Genomic DNA, 17,872 nt, shown 5'->3' with positions numbered 1-17,872 from the left:
CAATGTTAGCTTAAAATGGATAAAAATTTGTTTAGCAGTATTTCATGAAAACTGTCTTCATTGTAGATTTCATCATTTAATTTGAGACATAGATTGTGCTTGGCTAATTTTGCCCATCTTGACATTTATAAGTCTTCCTATGGCATTGTTCCTCTTAGTGTGACTTGGAGTACTTTTGGGCGGCACGATTAGATTAGATTAAATTACTTACAGTGCGGAAACAGGCCCTTCGGCCCAACAAGTCCACACTGACCTTCTGAAGAGCAAACCACCCAGACCCATTCCCCTGCATTCACCCCTTCACCTAACACTACGGGCAATTTAGCATGGCCAATTCACCTAACCTGCACATCTTTGGACTGTGGGAGGAAACCGGAGCACCCGGAGAAAACCCACGCAGACACGGGGAGAATGTGCAAACTCCACACAGACAGAACCCGGATCTCTGGCACTGTGAGGCAGCAGTGCTAACCACTGTGCCACCGTGCCCCCTGGTTAGCACTGCTGCCTCACAATACCAGGGACCAGGGTTCGATTCCAACCTCCAGCGAATGTCTGTGAGGAGTTTATACATTCTCCCCGTGTTCTGCGTGGGTTTCCTCTGGGTGCTCCGGTTTCCTCCCACAATCCAAAGATGTAATCGTTAGGTGAATTGGCCATAGTGCTCAGGGATGGGTACGTTAGGTGCAGTAGTCAGGGGTAAATATAGGAGAAAGTGAGGTCTGCAGATGCTGGAGATCAGAGCTGGAAATGTGTTGCTGGAAAAGCGCAGCAGGTCAGGCAGCATACAGGGAACAGGAGAATCGACGTTTCGGGCATAAGCCTTCCTGAAGAAGGGCTTATGCCCGAAACGTCAATTCTCCTGTTCCCTGGATGCTGCCTGACCTGCTGCGCTTTTCCAGCAACACATTTCCAGCAGGGGTAAATATAGGGCAAGGGGATGGGTCTGGGTGTGTTACTCTTCGGAGGGTCAGTGTGGACCTTTTGAGCCGAAGGGCCTGTTTCCACACTGCAGGAATTCTATAATTCTATAGGGATAACTATAGTGCTAACTATAACAAAGATGTCATTCTTCACTCACAAGTCTCAACAGTGAAGATAAGCAGGTCATTCCATCCATGAAGAGTCTAGTGTCTTGCCCCTACCCACTACACACTCTTCACCAGGAGTTCATGGATTCTCTCCTGTCTAGATCCAATCACCAAATGTAGCACAGACCAAGGACTGAACTTTATCTATTACTCTATATGTCACAGATTATCCCAACTGTGGCCACAGGGGTGGCTGAAGTTGTAACATACAAACAGTTAATCATTCAAATATTTTCAGTTTCATCGCACATATCAATAACATAACTTTTTTTTTCCTGTTTGAAGTTAGGAAATAGGAAATAAAAATAATAACCTATGAACAGTCAATCAGGCTCAAGAAATGAGAATTAAGATTATACCATTCATGATTCTTTATTTTTGCAAGTTTAAGCTACAAACTACTCTATCTATATTGGATTGTATCAAGCTATTTGAAAACATAGAGTTGAATTAACTGAGCTGTAACTTCAAGAAGACTTAATGAAATCCTCTAAGGCACGACAGTGATATCTGAGTTCATTTGGAATGATATTCCTGCAGGTCTCTATAGCGTTTTCAGCAAACTACATTTCCATAGCAACAAGCAGAAACACTTGCCTTAGCAACAGATAAAAAAGATTTCAACAAAATACAGATCCAAACTGGAAAAGCAATTACCTGCATGTGTATGATAGGAAATACAAACATACATGGAAATTAAAAATTACATTAACTGAAATCTGAAATCCAAACAAAAATTAAAAGAATTACATATCATTAGATATGGGTCATTCATTCAATGTAGTCCATGGCAAAGTTTATGCTTCATTCAAGCCATCTCTCATGCAATTTCAGCTTGCCCTATTTATATTCCTTTCAACTTCTTTCTCACTCATTTACTTATCCAGCTTCCCCTTAAATAAATCTATGCTATTTGTCTCAGCTGCTTATGATGGTAAGCCCCATATTCAAACTACACTGCCTCCTGAATGCCTTCCGGATTTATTAGCTTATACTTATAACCTAAACTATTCTTTTGAACTGATGTTAGTGAACTTGAAATCTTACCATTGTTTCCTTCTCCATACACATTGACAAAGATTTTCTAGCATTTCATTTTTTACTTCCGATTTCCAGGACCTGCATAGCTTTATTTTTGCATTTATGGCACACTGGATTTGGTCACAAATGTACAGAAATAAATTGAAATATTTAGATGCTTTAGATAAAGAACAGGTCAACCAGTTTCTGAAATTAGAATAGACCGGTTAAGATTTTCAGGATGAAGGGTTTCTCTACACATTCTGAGTCTGTCAGATGCTGTCGGATCAATTGTTCATTACTAGCATCTTTTGCTTTTAAACAAGAAATTGAGTTTCATGCACAGACTGTATTCCTGTCAGAATTCACAGTATTCATTCACTCCAACTGTTGCTTACATGCTTGAGCAGTTCAATGTCTGTTCTGTTGAGATGGAGAAGAGTCAACGCTACAAGTCTATGTTTCCTCTTGTGCTGTACCACTGAACAGTTATTGATTATTGATAATAAAACACAGCGCTGAGTTTTACCAGAAATTGGCTGCCAATTTTGAAGCATTTCTCTCCGTCAATCTCTGGATATCTCAAACTATTTTCTGAAACTCACCTCATTAGCATATACCACATGTCTATAGTGCCATGTGCATCATATTTTCAATCTCAATGGGATGAACTTGTCACTGCCAGGATTTTCCAGAAATCCTGGCATATCTCCTCACATAAAACACAGTTGTGCATGAAGTTAAGTGCCGTCAGATAGGAATTGGCCTGCTTGGCTCCTACATCTCCAGGATTGTTCCAATCTTTGAGAATAGAAGGAAATTAGCACTCTGCTTTGCTGACAGTAATCTGGAGGTGCTGGTGGATGGGGTGGGGCACAGGAAGGCCAGCAGAGGATACCACACTACCAGATTCTGTCAGCTGTTTCAAGGTTGCCAAAGGGGTCAGTATTGTTTTCACAATCCAGATGACCGCACAGCAGTGCCACAAAAGGGTCAATGACTTGCTGTGGTCTGAGAGAGTAAGTACCACTGTCTTAGTTCTGCTGCCTCGAACTCGCTCGAATTCTGCTAATGCACCCACCTCCCACCAAGGATCATGGTCGACCACTCTCACGACGTTATGTAATATCTCCCCTCATTTGCTCTCACACACCCAATACCCTCTGACTATTTACCCTGCGTGTTCTATTCACTGCATAACTACTCAATTTATCACCTTTTCTCCACCTGCATCACACTAACAACTATTTCAGCAACCTTCATCTCAATCAACCCCTCCTCTTTCCCAGGGGAAAATAGCCCACAATAGGGAAGAAAGAGACAAGACAGATGGTGGAGTCCTTGACATTCCTTTCCTCGTCCCGTGAGAAAATCCTTGTGGTGGTCGGTGATTCCAAAACCATGTCCTGACAATCAAGTAATTATTAATGCCCACTGGTGTGCTGCTCACCCAGTACCACCATTATGATTGTGTTCTTAACATGCCCAAGCCCAAATGTCTTCCTCTGTTTTACAATTTGGAGATGCCGGTGTTGGACTGGGGTGTACAAAGTTAAAAATCACACAACATCAGGTTATAGTCCAACAGGGTTAATTGGAAGCACATTAGCTTTTGGAGTGACGCTCCTTCATCAGGTGATAGTTTACCCTATCACCTGATGAAGGAGCGTCGCTCCAAAAGCTAATGTGCTTCCAATTAACCCTGTTGGACTATAACCTGGTGTTATGTGATTTTTAACTATGTTTTACGACACATTCGCCCTTTTGTTTCTTGTCCGTCATTGAGTCATAGAGATGTATGACACGGAAACAGACCCTTCAGTCCAGCATGTCCATGTCGACCAGATATCCAAACCTAATCTATTCTCATTTACCAGCACTTGGCCCATATCTCTCTAAACCCTTCCTATTCATATACTCATCCAGATGCCTTTTAAATGTTGTAATTGTACCAGCCTCCACCACTTCCTCTGTCAGCTCATTGCATACATACACCACCCTCTGCGTGAAAAAGTTGCACCATAGGTCCCTTTCAAATCTTTCCACTCTCACCTTAAACCTATCCCTCTAGTTCTGGACTCCCCCATCCCAGGGAAAAGACCTTGTCTGTTTACCCCATTCATGACCCTCATGATTTTATAAACATCTATAAAGTCAGCCCTCAGCCTCCAATACTCCAGGGAAAGCAACCCCAGCCTATTCAGCCACTCCCTATAGCTCAAATCCTCCAACCCTGACAATATCCTCGCAAATCTTTTCTGAACCCTTTCAAATTTCACAATATCCTTCCGATTTGGAAGATGAGAATTGCACACAATATTCCAAAAGTGGCCTAACCAATGTCCTGTACAGCCGTAACATGACCTCCTGTACTCAAATGCTCTGTCCAATAAAGGAAAGCATACAAAACACCTTCTTCACTACCCAATCTTCCTGCGACTCCACTTTCAAGGCACTATGAACCTGCACTCCAAGGTTTCTGATACACTCCCCAAGACCTTACCATTAAGTGTATAAGTCCTGCTCTGATTTGTCTTTCCAAAATGCAGCACCTCACATCTATCTAAATTAAACTCCATCTGCCACTCCTCAGCCCATTGGCTCATCTGATCAAGATACTATTGTAATCTGAGGTAACCTTTTTTGCTGCCCTCTACACCTCCATTTTGGTGTCATCTGCAAACTTACTAACTATACTTCCTACATTCACATCCAAATCATTTATATAAATGGCAAAAAGCAGTTGATCCAGCACGGATTCTTGTGGCGCTCCACTGGTCACAGGCCTCCACCACCACACTGTGTTCTCCCGTCAAGCCAGTTCTACATCCAAATGGATAGTTGTCCCTGTATTCCATGAGATCGAACCTTGCTAACCAGTCTTCCATGGGGAACCTTGTCGAACACCTTACTGAAGCCCATATAGATCACGTCCACTACTCTGCCCTCATCAATCCTCTTCGTTACTTCTTCTAAAAACTCAATCAAGTTCATGAGACATGATTTCCTGTGCACAAAGTCATGTTGACTATCCCTAATCAGTCCTTGACTTTCCAAATGCATGTAAATCCTGTCCCTCAGGATTCTGTCCAACAACTTGCTTACCACCTACGTCAGGCTCACCAATCTATAGTTCCCTGGCTTTTCCTTACTACCTTTTCTTAAATAATGGCACCTCTTAGCCAACTTCCAGTCTTCCAGCAATTCACCTGTGACTATTGATGATACAAATATCTCAGCAAGGATCCCAACAATCACTTTCCTAGCTTCCCACAGAGTTCTAAGGTACATCTGATCAGGTCCTGGGGATTGATCCAATCTTATGTGTTTTAAGACATCCAACACTTGCTCCTCTGTAATATGAACATTTTTCAAGATGTCACCATTTATTTCCCCAGTCTGTATCTTCCATGTCCTTGTCCACAGTAAACACTGACGAAAAATACTCGCTTAGTATCTCCCGTATCTCCTGTGGCTCCACACAGAAGCTGCCTTGGTGATCTTTGAGCGGCCTTATTTTCTCTCTAGTTACCCTTTTGTCCTTAATATATTTATAAAATCCCTTTGGCGAATAGGGTCAAAAAGAATCCAAAGCTATCTCATGTCCCATTTTTGCCCTCCTGTTTTCTCTCTTAAGTATACTCCTATTGCCTTTGTACTCTTCTAAGGGTTCACTCGATCTCTGCTGTCAATATCTGACATATGCTTCCTTCTTTTTCTTAACCAAAACCTCAATGCCTCTAGTCATCCAGAATTCCCTATACCCACCAGCTTTGCCTTTCGCCCTAACAGGAATATACTGTCTCTGGACTCTCGTTATCTCGTTTTTGAAGACTTCCCATTTTCCAGCCATCCCTTTGCCTGCACACATCCGCCCCCCCAATCAACTTATGAAACTTCTTGCCTAATAACATCAAAATTGGCCTTCCTCCAATTTAGAACTTCAGCTTTTAGATCCAGTCTATCCTTTTCCATCACGATTTTAAAACTAATAGAATTACGGTCGCTGGCCCCAAAGTGCTTCCCCGCTGATACGTCAGTCAACTGTCCTGCCTTATTTTCCAAGAGTAGGTCAAGTTTTGCACCTTCGCTAAAAGGTACATCCATATACTGAATCAGAAAGTTTTCTTGTACACACTTAACAAATTCATCTCCATTTAAACCCTTAACACTATGGCAGACCCAGTCTATGTTTGGAAAGTTAAAATCCCCCACCATAGTCACCCTTTGATTTTTACAGATAACTGAGATCTCCTTGCAAATTTGTTTCTCAATTTCCCACTGACTATTGGGTGGTCTATAATACAATCCCAATAAGGTGACCATCCCTTTCCTATTTCTCAGCTCCACACAAATAATTTCCCTTGATGTATTCCCAAGAATATCCTAAGTACAGTCATAATTCTGTCCCTTATCAAAACACTACTCTCCCTCCTCTATTACCCCCTTTCTATCTTTCTATAGCATTTGTATCCTGGAACATAAAGCTGCCAGTCTTGTCCATCCCTGAGCCACATCTCTGTAATTGTTATGATATCCCAGTCCCATGTTTATCTGCCTTGCATTGCTATAAGTACAATTTAATTTACCAGTCCTATCTTGGTCTCTGCTTTGTTTCTGCCTGCCTTCTCTTTTTGACTCGCTCCTTTTCCCAACTCTACCAGTCTCAGATTGATCTTTTACCTCATCATTTCCCTGGATCCCCCCCCCTCCACTCCCCACATCCTACTAGTTTAAATCCTCCAGAGTAGCTGTAGTAAATCTCCCTGCCAGTACATTAGTCCCCTTCCAATTCAGGTGCAATCCATCCTTCTAGTACAAGTCACTTCTACCCCAGAAGAGATTCCAATGATCCAAATGTGAACCTGTCTCCTCTGCACCAGCTCCTCAGCCAGGTACCAGTGTAAAGTGCAGAGTTTATGTGGTCAAAAGGGCAGCTCCATAAGACGTCTCCTGCTCCATCACTGCTGAAGAAGCCACAGAACTCTAACAGAGTGCACAAGCAAGGCTGCCTCTTGAACCCTTCGTCAGCTCAGATACTGAAACTTCAGTGAGAGTTTTATCTACAGTCGAAAGAACCTGCTGGTCAGCACATCACCAACATGTCACCGCAGCTGTCTGAACAAGGAAAGCCCCAGGTCATTGGCACTCAGAGGGCTGCCAGAGACCAGGCACTAGCTCAGCTCCAGACAAAAGAAGATCCCATGGTGTGAAGAGTGAACAGCTTCACAGAAATGCACAAGGAGTCACAAAAGCAGCAGGAAGGTTTATCAGAGACATTGGGTAAAGGTGACTTGAAGGTTGAAATAATTCACCAATGCTGTATGTCCTATGCTGCCTCTGGCATGAGTGTGTCTGGCTGCCTCCATGAACAAAATGTCCACTGTCATAGATTTCTGATGAAGGGCTTTTGTCTGAAACGTCGATTCTCCTACTCCTCGAATGTTGCCTGACCTGCTGTGCTTTTCCAGCACCACACTCTCAACACTGTCATAGAATGCCAGATCCAACATACTCAGTGACTTGAACATCATCATTCTAGCCACTGGTGCTCAGCAAAAACCAAGGGACTTTGATCTTGCTCCATGTACTAATTCTCTCTTTCTCTTTATATATCTGTTGCTATTTGTTTCATTTTTCTTCCTAATTTATTTTAATAATAGATTTTCTCCCTTTTTACCAACTTATTGTCATCCATTTCTGGTCCCTAAAAAAGATCCCAATCCTCTGGCTTATCATTAGATTTTGCCATTTAGTATGCCTTATTTTTGATTGGATACTCTCCTTGACGAACTTTGTTAACCATAGGTAGTCTATCCTTCTCTGAGATCTTTTTGAGATCTGACGGCAGTCCATGGTCAGACCACATTGAGACCCCCTGCGCTGGCCGTCTGCGATGAGCCCTTGGAGACAGACTGTAATGTTTGTCTTTTTAACTTTGCTTCTTGTTTTTATTACATATGGTTATACTGTGTATATCTACAATGTAACTTATTTTTTCTTCATTTCTTTATTCTGCAACATAGGAGTGCACCTATGGTGCCATGCATTGGTGACATTGTTACACTGTAACTAATCTTGGAACTGAAGAAGCTGTACCTCAGTGCCTTTGTACCTAAAATGGCACTTTTACCTAAGTGGTGACTCACAAACATTTCATTTTACTCATTTAAATACATGTGACAATAAAGCTAATTCATTCAAGATTCATTCATTCATTCTTTCTGACTGGAATTATTTTTTGCTGAATATTATGAAATATCTGCTAAAATATTTGCCACTGTTCAGCTATTAGTCTTTTTTCCCACCCTGCTTTTAGACAACTCTTTCCTCATGCCTCTGTAATTGCTCATATTTAAGTTGAGGGCATTGGTTTGAAACTTGTGATGCTCTCCCTCAAGTGAATTTGAAAGTCTTCCGTGTTGTGATCACGTACCCCTGGAGGATTCTTAATTATGAGATCTCTTAGTATTCCTATCTCATTACACATTACTAGATCTAAAAGAGCCCTCTATTGGGTAGTCATGATTTGAAGGTGCCGGTGTTGGACTGGGATATATAAAGTTAAAAATCACACGACACAAGGTTATGGTCCAACAGGTTTATTTGGAAGCACTAGCTTTTGGAGTGCAGGTTGTCACCTGATGAAGGAGCAGTGCTCCCAAAGCTAGTGCTTCCAAATAAACCTGTTTGTCAAAAACCTGGTGTTGTGAGGTCTTTAACTCTCTACTGGGTAGGTTGTGCAAGTATTGCTCTAACAAACAACTTCTACAGACTCTGCAAATTGTCTTCTGTATTACCCTTAACCAGTCAATATGCAGATTAAATCACCAATGAAAATTCTAGTGCCTTTCTTACATGCCTCCATTATTTCCTAATGGTGGCTCAGTGGTTAGCACGGCTGCCTCACAGTACTAGGACCTAGGTTCGACTTCAGCCTCTGGTAACTAGCTGTGTGGAGTTTCCACACTCTCCCTATGTCTGCGTGGATTTCCTCTGGGTGCTCCAGTTTCCTCACACAATCCAAAGATGTGCAGGTTAGGTGAATTGGCCATGCTAAATTGCCCATAGTGTTCAGTGATGTGTGGGTTGGGTGCATTAGTCAGGGGTAAATGTAGAGTAATAGGGTAGGGGAATGGGTCTGGGTAGGTTACTCTTCAGCGGTTCAGTGTGGACTTGTTGGGCCAAATAGCCTGTTTCCGCACTGTTGGGATTCTATGACTATATTCCACCCTTCGGTGAAGCAAATCTTTGGGGGTCCACAGGCGACACCCATCCATGTGTTTGTTTCTTGCTTTTCCTATTGACATGCAAAATTATTCAACATTACAATGTGCCACTACACCCATATCAATATTCACTACCACACTGACACCTTCCTTTATTAATATGCTACACCACCTCCTCTTCCTTTGCCTATTTTTTTTCCAAATTGCAAATACCTTTTCTAATTCTGGTCAATCTGAAACCACTCTTTAATTACTATCAAATCATATCCACTGAATTATCTTTGTGCCATCAACTCATATCTTGTAACAAATGCTGTATGTAATAAGATAAAAAGATTTAAGCTTTGATTTTTTACCATTATTAACTATCGTGGTTCTAATTTCTGGATGCGTTCTTTTGCTCATATTTACTGCCCCTTTCTGTCACACTTTGATAACCATTTACCTCAAGATTACCCTGCACCTCTGCTCTCTCAGTGTTTTTTTTACTTTGTTCTTCAACTGAACCCTCACCCCAATTAGCATTTTTTAAATAAATATTTTTATTGAAAAATAATGAGATTTTTTGACAAAATTACAAAATTAGTACAAAATAGTGTACAAAATATAATAACACCAATATAAAATTTTAAAAAAACTAACTACTAATCTATTCTACAAACTACCAAAACACAAAATAGGATATCGTACATTATTCACAATGACCAAAAAAGAGAAAAGAAAATAAATAAGTAAATAAATAACACTTTACACATACAAAATAAATTTATATCAAGTCAAGACAAAACCCATATTTATACAGGATTCTTCCTCCTGGAGTCCCCGAACTAGCCAACACTATCCACACAGCTCAGCAAAGGCCCTAAACAATATGGCTGATGTATCTGCGTCAATGTAGTTCAAAAAGGGCTGCCATGTTCTATAAAATAATTCAGTTTTTTTGGTGCACCATATTAATAAGGAAGTCAAGGGGAATATAGTCCATAACTATTCTATGCCAATTCAAAAGTTCTCGGGGACTTTCTGATACCCAATTTACTAAGATGCTTTTCCTCGCACAAAAGGAAAGGATAGTGAATAATTTCCTCCCGTATGCATCTAGAGAGGGGAAATTTGGAGAACCCAGAAGAAGAGACAGGGTATCCAACCCAATCTTCGTTCCCAAAATCTTTGCCAAGGCACTCGCTACGCTATTCCAATATCTGCGAATCTTATGGCATGCTCACAGACAATGAGTGAGGGTACCAACTTCTATTTTGCATTTAGGGTCACTTAGCATTTTAAAACTCATCTACAACATTGGTTGAACAATTGGCCTGGAAACTGGTGCCAGCATCATACAAATCAAACCCACCTCAGTGGACCAGCTCTTTTCTGCAGAACAAGTGCTAGTATCCCAGGAATCAGAACTCATTTCTCCCATACCAATCTCTGAGTCATGTTTTTACCCCTCTAATCTTGTTTACCCTACAGCAATTTGCGTGTGCCAAGGTAGGTATCCTGATATTATAACCTTTATTATTATGCTTTCTAATTTAGCCCTGAGATGCTCGTAATCCCTCAGAAAAATTTCTTTCTGAATCTTATCCATGCCTTTGTTACAGCATGACAACTGGATACTTCCCCTCCCTATCCAAGTTCCTGTAAGGCCCAGAAGATGTGTTGAACCATGGTACCAGGAAGGCAGCTCAGCTTTCAGAACTCTGCACTTTACTACAGAGAAAAATATCCCTCTTACTACTACATTTTTCTTTTCTCCCCCACTTGAATGGCATTCTAGACCAAAGCACTTTGGTCTGTTCACTCATCCTTCCTGTAATCTATGCCCTTGCCCACACTGTCCACGTCAGGAGCAAGTAACTATTGAACAAGGGTTCCTCCAAAGCGAAAGTCTGATAGCAATACCTGTCTCATGCACAATCATACTCTCCTGTCCACGGCTACAGACTTGGACTTAATTTTATAAAATTAAACTAAGGAGTGTAATTTTTAACCTCACTGTTCAGAACTAAGCTGCAGATGATCACTGGGGCTTAGTGAGTACTTCACTCTTGGAAACACCAACAGATTGGGAGCAACTGGCCACATCCAGGAAAATACTGACTTGACTTTCCTTTGACCTGAAGATGAGTAAATTATAGCTCCACTGTAGCTGTGCATAATGTTTGCAGAGGAACTGTTTTGTGGGTTTTCTCTAATTACCTCCCTTGGATAAGCATACCAATCAAACTTTTCTGTCAGAGTCCTTTCTGAAATTATCCCAGCTCATGCTGTGGTGGCTGCCACTTCATCACTGCCCTTAAGGTGGCAAGCCGTCCCATGATGGCTTAAACTCTTAAACTAAGCATTTAATCTATAATTAACAGCCAATTAAAACAGGATTATCAACAAAAACACACCGCCTTTTATATTTTTATATCTTTCATCCCGCAATTCCAATTGTCATAGTGAAAGACTTTCCTTGTTCTAACAGAAGTGTAACTGTATCCCTTCTGAACACAACAACATAGAGCCAGAATGAGGGCATACATTGTTTCCTCCACCTCGCATTCACCAAATAAACTTAGGTATCTTTTAAAAAGTAAACAGAAGGGAAAAATGATATCATATATAATTCCTGTAAACATTTCTGTTATAAGGAGCACAGATATTAATAAAAGCAAGATACTGCATATGCTGGAACTCTGAAATAAAAAAGAAAATGTTAGAGAAAAACTCAACAGATATGACATTATCTAAAGAGAGAAAGAGAATTAATGCTTCAAGACTGAAAATGACTGATCTTCAGAACTCCAAAGCAGAGTCATTTTGGACTTGAAATATGAGCTCTGTTTCTCCAGATACTGCCAAACCTGATGAAAGTAAAAGTCTCTGTAAAGAAGAACATTTCTCATTGCAACAAAATGGTCATGCTCAATCTGATTGGTCAATTAGTCCCCTTAGTAGCCTAGATTTTATTTCTGGAGTTATGACAGGATCTTACAATACGTTTGCCCTCAATTGGGCATGCCGTAAGAAAATACTATGGAAGTGATCAAAATATATCACTTGATCTATCTTTTGTTTTCTGTATTGTAGTAATATTGGATGCAAGGGATACTAATTCTCTATATTATCCAACATTGCTATGACAACACAGGCATTGATTTATGGTTTTTCATTTCTTAAGCAATTTATTCTGGCAGCACAGGACCGACAAATGTGCTCTCACCCATTTCTAAATGGTTTCCCCATCAAAATTATATGTAAGTATTATGGGAATTCACCAAAAATCAGTACAGAAAATTGTCAGGTAAGCAAATGAGCATCTGGCAGGTAGAGTTCCTGACACACTGCTTCCCTGCCAGTGTGTCTGCTGAAGTAGGGAATATAGGCTGGTTATGACTGAGCTTCTATAGGGCAAAGAGACTTAAGGTTTGATCTCGGAGCTTGGTAGCTGATCATAGCCAACACAATAGGTGGGACAAGATTAGGGAAGTAAAAGAGAACTCAGGAATAGAGATCCTGATTGCAATTCTGCTTCTGCTACTCAGAAGTGCCTGTCAGTGTTTGGCAAACCTTGTTTGATTGATTCACAAAAACCTTTATTGCGTTGCAAGTTTTTCATAGTAAAAAACTTTACAGTCTCACACGTTCACAATCTAACAAAGATATTGTGATGCATGTTACATCAGGGTACCAACTCCTGTCCTGATACGCACGCACACACACACTCACACACACTTCCTGGCCTAAACACACACACACACCTTGCTTGCATACACCAGTAAAGTATGAAAATCCCATTGATTTTTCATCATTTTTATTTTATTCTAGTACCAATTTTGATTTGGAGATGTGAACTGGGAACAGCGAGCTAAAGGTGACTTTTGGACTGTAAGTAATGGCTCGTTTTGCAGGAAAATACATGAAACAAGCTTTTGCTTATTCTGAGACCAGGCCCAGAAATAAATTTCAGATTGGTTCCTGATCAATGCTCTGGAGACAAGTCCTTACCAGGGAAAAGTATTATGTTTGAACAGATAGCAGAAATTGGCTATTAATGAGGTCAGTACCTAGGAATTGGTTACAGCAAACCTGGGAAAGGCTTTACGCTTGAACAAATGCAAATGTTGAACGGTAACTGGGTCTTCATGGAAGAGAAGGTCGATTGTTAAGGGAGTGTTCAGATTTTGAATTGGATTTAGGATTGCGTTTTCTGGGAATAGGGAATCCGGCTGTTGATATTACAGCATGAAGATTTGCAAGCTCCTTGCTTAACTGCCCATTAAGCAGTTCTTGGAAGGTCAGAGAGACAAAAAACTAAGTTACAAGCATTACTGCCTTTATGTGGTTAACCGATAAAATAACTCTAATTGACATCTTCAGAAAATCATGCAGAATCATCTATGTCAATGAAACAATGTATTGTGAAACCACTGAAGTAATCTGACTCGTTTTGTTATTTTCTTTTATTTGTCTTCTAACTGTGTCCATTTGTTTTTTGTGCGAATGGAGCAAAAAAACAAAGGTTTTTGAGTTTATAGAATAAACCAATTAGATTGCTCGACAAAAGTTACTGTTGCTGAGTTTTTTGTTTCGGTTACAAATTTATGTCCTGTCTGGATTCTTTACAAAGTCTGGAATTGATATTCAAAAGTTTAGTTAGGAATTATCAGGGTCAATTTGAGAGCCTTTAAAGGTTTTCATTTTTGTGTTGCGAATACAGAGGTAGAATGGCTGATTGAATGTGAAAATAGACAAGTCCCCTGGGCCGGATGGGATCTATCCTAGGATCCTCTGGGAAGCAAGGGAAGAGATTGCCGAGCCTTTGGCATTGATCTTCAAATCATCATTTTCTACAGGAATAGTGCCTGAGGACTGGAGGATAGCAAATGTGGTTCCCTTGTTCAAAAAGGGTAGTAGAGACAACCCTGGTAATTACAGACCAGTGAGTCTCACTTCAGTTGTTGGTAAAGTGTTGGAAAAGGTTATGAGAGATAGGATTTATAACCATCTAGAAAAGAAAAATCTGGTCAGGGACAGTCAGCACGGTTTTGTGAAGGATGTAGTAAGTTGCAGAGAGACATAGATAGGATGCAGAGCTGGGCTGAGAGGTGGCAAATGGAGTTTAATGTGGACAAGTGTGAGTAATTGGAATGCAAAGTACTGGGCTAATGGTAAGATTCTTGAGAGTGCAGATGAGCAGAGAGATCTCGGTGTCCATGTACACAGATCCCTGAAAGTTGCCACCCAGATTGACAGGGTTGTTAAGAAGGCATACAGTGTTTTGGCCTTTATTAATAGAGGGATTGAGTTCCGGAACCAGGTTATGCTGCAGCTGTACAAAGCTCTGGTATGGCCACACTTGGAGTATTGTGTACAGTTCTGGTTACCGCATTATAAGAAGGATGTGGAAGCTTTGGAAAGGGTGCAGAGGAGATTTACTAGGATGTTGCCTGGTATGGAAGGAATGTCTTATGAAGAAAGGCTGAGGGCCCTGAGGCTGTTCTCGTTAGAGAGAAGAAGGTTGAGAGGTGACTTAATAGAGACATACAAGATAATCAGAGGGTTAGATAGGGTGGACAGGGAGAGCCTTTTTCCAAGTATGGGGACGGCAAACACGAGGGGACACAACTTTAAAGTGAGGGGAGATAGGTATAAGACAGATATCAGAGGTAGTTTCTTTACTCGGAGAGTAGTAAGGGTATGGAATGCTTTGCCTGCAACAGTAGTAGATTCGCCAAGGACAGTCGCCAAGCATTTAAGTCGTCATTGGACAGGCATATGGACGTACATAGAATAATGTAGGTGGGATGGGCTTCAGATTAGTATGACAGGGCGGCGCAACATTGAGGGCCAAAGGGCCTGTACTGCGCTGTAATGTTCTAAGTTCTAAGGACTGGGTGGGAGGGTCAATGTGGACCTGATGGGCTAAATGGCCTATTTCCACACAGTAGGGATTCTATGATCTGTACCTTGACTCAATGTTATTACATTATTTCGATCATTTGGTTCAACTGTCTGGCTGTCATAACACCACGTTTTGTTATGCTTTTTTTTTTACAAACTGTTAACTTCAATCTATTTGAAATAAACAAAGGCTACCTACCTTTGTAGTGGTGTCACAATAAAGGTAAATTGTGCTCTGGTGCATCGACAATGCATCAGTGAAAATTCTGCCTGCCTACCTAGTGGAGCCTTTAATAATAAGCATTTTATTGCAAACAAATAAAGTGGAAGTGAACCAACACCAACTCGTTATGCAAAATACACAACAAGGAAAATGCACACTTGGTTTAACATTTGTTATGATGATTTTTGAGTACAGCTGCCTTGGCCCTGTGCCCCAGTGAGTATATTTTAAGATCCTTGTGCTTGACTACTGGTCCATCATGGCTTCATTCCACAGAAATAGTCTCCAGTATTTAGCTTCTCTGTCACCATTACTTGCCGCCCACTTTCTCTGACAGAAGGTGAACTTTTAGCCATTATGTCACTGACGCTTGGGAATCTCCTATTCTCCCAGGACTTTAAAATCCTGGAACTCCACATCTTTCTCATCCTCCCATTTCCCCTTATATCTCCAGACTTTTAAAGCTTGGCAGTGCCTAATCACTCGTGTGATTTATGTTGGTTTTTATCTGATTATTTTTACATTTAATGTTTCCCTTTGTTATGGGTCTCCTAGATTTCTTAACAAGGAAAATAATCAAAGCTTTGCAAAAACAATTATTGAAACTGGAGGTGAATATATCAATTGCCAAACGTGGAGATAGATTTTCCTGGCCAAAAGCCTTGTTCCTGTTCTGAGAGTAAGTAAATCAGGGAGATATGAGGACACCAAAGGAGACAGCCACCCTCATGTTCCCACTTGTGAATGTAGTTGAGGAAGCAGTGGCATAGTCACTGGATTAGTAAGCCAGAAGTCCAGGCTAATGTTCTGGGTAGATGGGTTTGAATTCCACCATAGCAGATGGTGTAATTTGAATTCAATAAAATTTGGTATTTAAAGCTAGTCTAATGGTGGCCACATAACCATTGTTGATTGTCATAAAACCTCATCAGGTTCACTGATGTCCTTTAGGGACAGAAATTTGCTGTTCTTACCTTATTTGACGACATGGGCAGCACGGTGGCACAGTGGTTAGCACTGCTACCTCACAGTTCCAGAGATCCGGGTTCAATTCCCATCTCAGGCAACTGTCTGTGCAGAGTTTGCACATTCTCCCCATGTCTGTGTGGGTTTCCTCCAGGTGCTCCGGTTTCCTCCCACAGTCCAAAAATGTGCAGGTTAGGTGAATTGACCATGCTAAATTGCTTGTAGTGGTCGGTGTAGGGGAATGTGTCTGGGTGGGTTGCTCTTCGGAGGGTCGGTATGGACTTGTTGGGCTGAAGGGCCTGTCTCCATACTGTAAGTAATCTAATCTAAAACATGTGATTTCAAACCCATAGCAGTGAGGTTGACTCTTAACTGTTTATTGAAATGGCTATTCTGTTCAAGGGTAAATAGATATGGGCTACAAATGCCAGCCCTTTCCCTTTTTTTTGTCTGATTATTCCAGTCTATGGAATCTAAAATACATACTCACCAAGATGCAGAGATATGAAATTCATATATGATTCTTTTTAAAGGTTAGGAAATCTTTCGCTTTCCATGAATTACATTTATGAGTTTTTCTCATCTTTTAAGTCTCATTTATCAGCAATTGATTGCAACCTTATTGAGAGAAAGTTGCGAGATGGATCTAAATTTTCAATGTTTTCAAGAATTTAAAGAGGTTACGAAACATTATTTCCATGTTTTGTTGAATTCCTAAAATGGAAGCAAAATTTAGGATTAGGGCAGATTAGAAGGCTTTGATTTCAAAAAATGGGTTATTGGGACATGAAATGCACTATCATAAATGGTGTCAGTTACAACATTATAGAAGGGTAACCTAAACATTTGAAGCAATATATGACAAGTTACAAGGGAATGAATCAGGAATAGGATTCAGATCTGCACAGGATCATTAATTGGCATGGAGACAGTCTTTATATAGAACATCTGATTCTCTAATTATGATGCAGAATTGAGCAGTGTGGATTTTTCCAAGTGGCTACTAATAGCTTAGTACTGTAAAATATTTCCTACTGATGGCAATCCACTGCTTACCAAGAAAGTTCTCTATGGGCAGAATCTTCCTGACCCCTTGAATGATATCAGCATTGGCAAAAAAGCTGGGAAAATAGTGAGAGATTAGCAATAATAAGATTCTTCATGTCAACAGTAAAATGTCCAATCTCCAACCAGATGTTGCACAACAAGATGAGAATCTCACTAGTAAGTGTGAAAGGCTATTTGTATCCATGTGCACATATATTATTATTGCCTAATCTCACCTCACTTATATGCAGTTTTCCATTCTCCTGCATACTGGACAGAAATTAGACAATGACAATTCCTGATATGACGTAGAGGTGACCACCTGATGAGGGAAAAGTGCTCCAAAAGCTGGTGCTTCCAAATAAACCTGTTGGACGATAACCTGGTGTTGTGTGATTTTTAAC

At 40.7% G+C, this 17,872-nt stretch overlaps 1 protein-coding gene and 1 long non-coding RNA gene across 7 annotated transcripts in view; one reads left to right on the top strand and one right to left on the bottom strand.

Moving 5' to 3' along the window:
• Positions 1 to 17,872, bottom strand: part of acot7 (acyl-CoA thioesterase 7) — a 284,291-nt gene that overhangs the window by 150,013 nt on the left and 116,406 nt on the right. The gene's annotated exons all lie outside the window — the stretch shown is intronic.
• Positions 13,170 to 17,872, top strand: part of LOC148139765 (uncharacterized) — a 31,981-nt gene continuing 27,278 nt past the window's right edge. Inside the window, exon 1 of the long non-coding RNA XR_015753440.1 lies at positions 13,170 to 13,216. This is a non-coding gene — a long non-coding RNA (uncharacterized LOC148139765). The remainder of the gene's footprint in view (positions 13,217 to 17,872) is intronic.

Source organism: Chiloscyllium plagiosum, unplaced genomic scaffold, assembly GCF_037043375.1.
Source record: "Chiloscyllium plagiosum isolate Xiang-an unplaced genomic scaffold, Cpla_swu_hap1 HiC_scaffold_37, whole genome shotgun sequence".
Taxonomy (NCBI): Eukaryota; Metazoa; Chordata; class Chondrichthyes; order Orectolobiformes; family Hemiscylliidae; genus Chiloscyllium; species Chiloscyllium plagiosum.
This window is presented reverse-complemented; position numbering and strand designations above follow the sequence as displayed.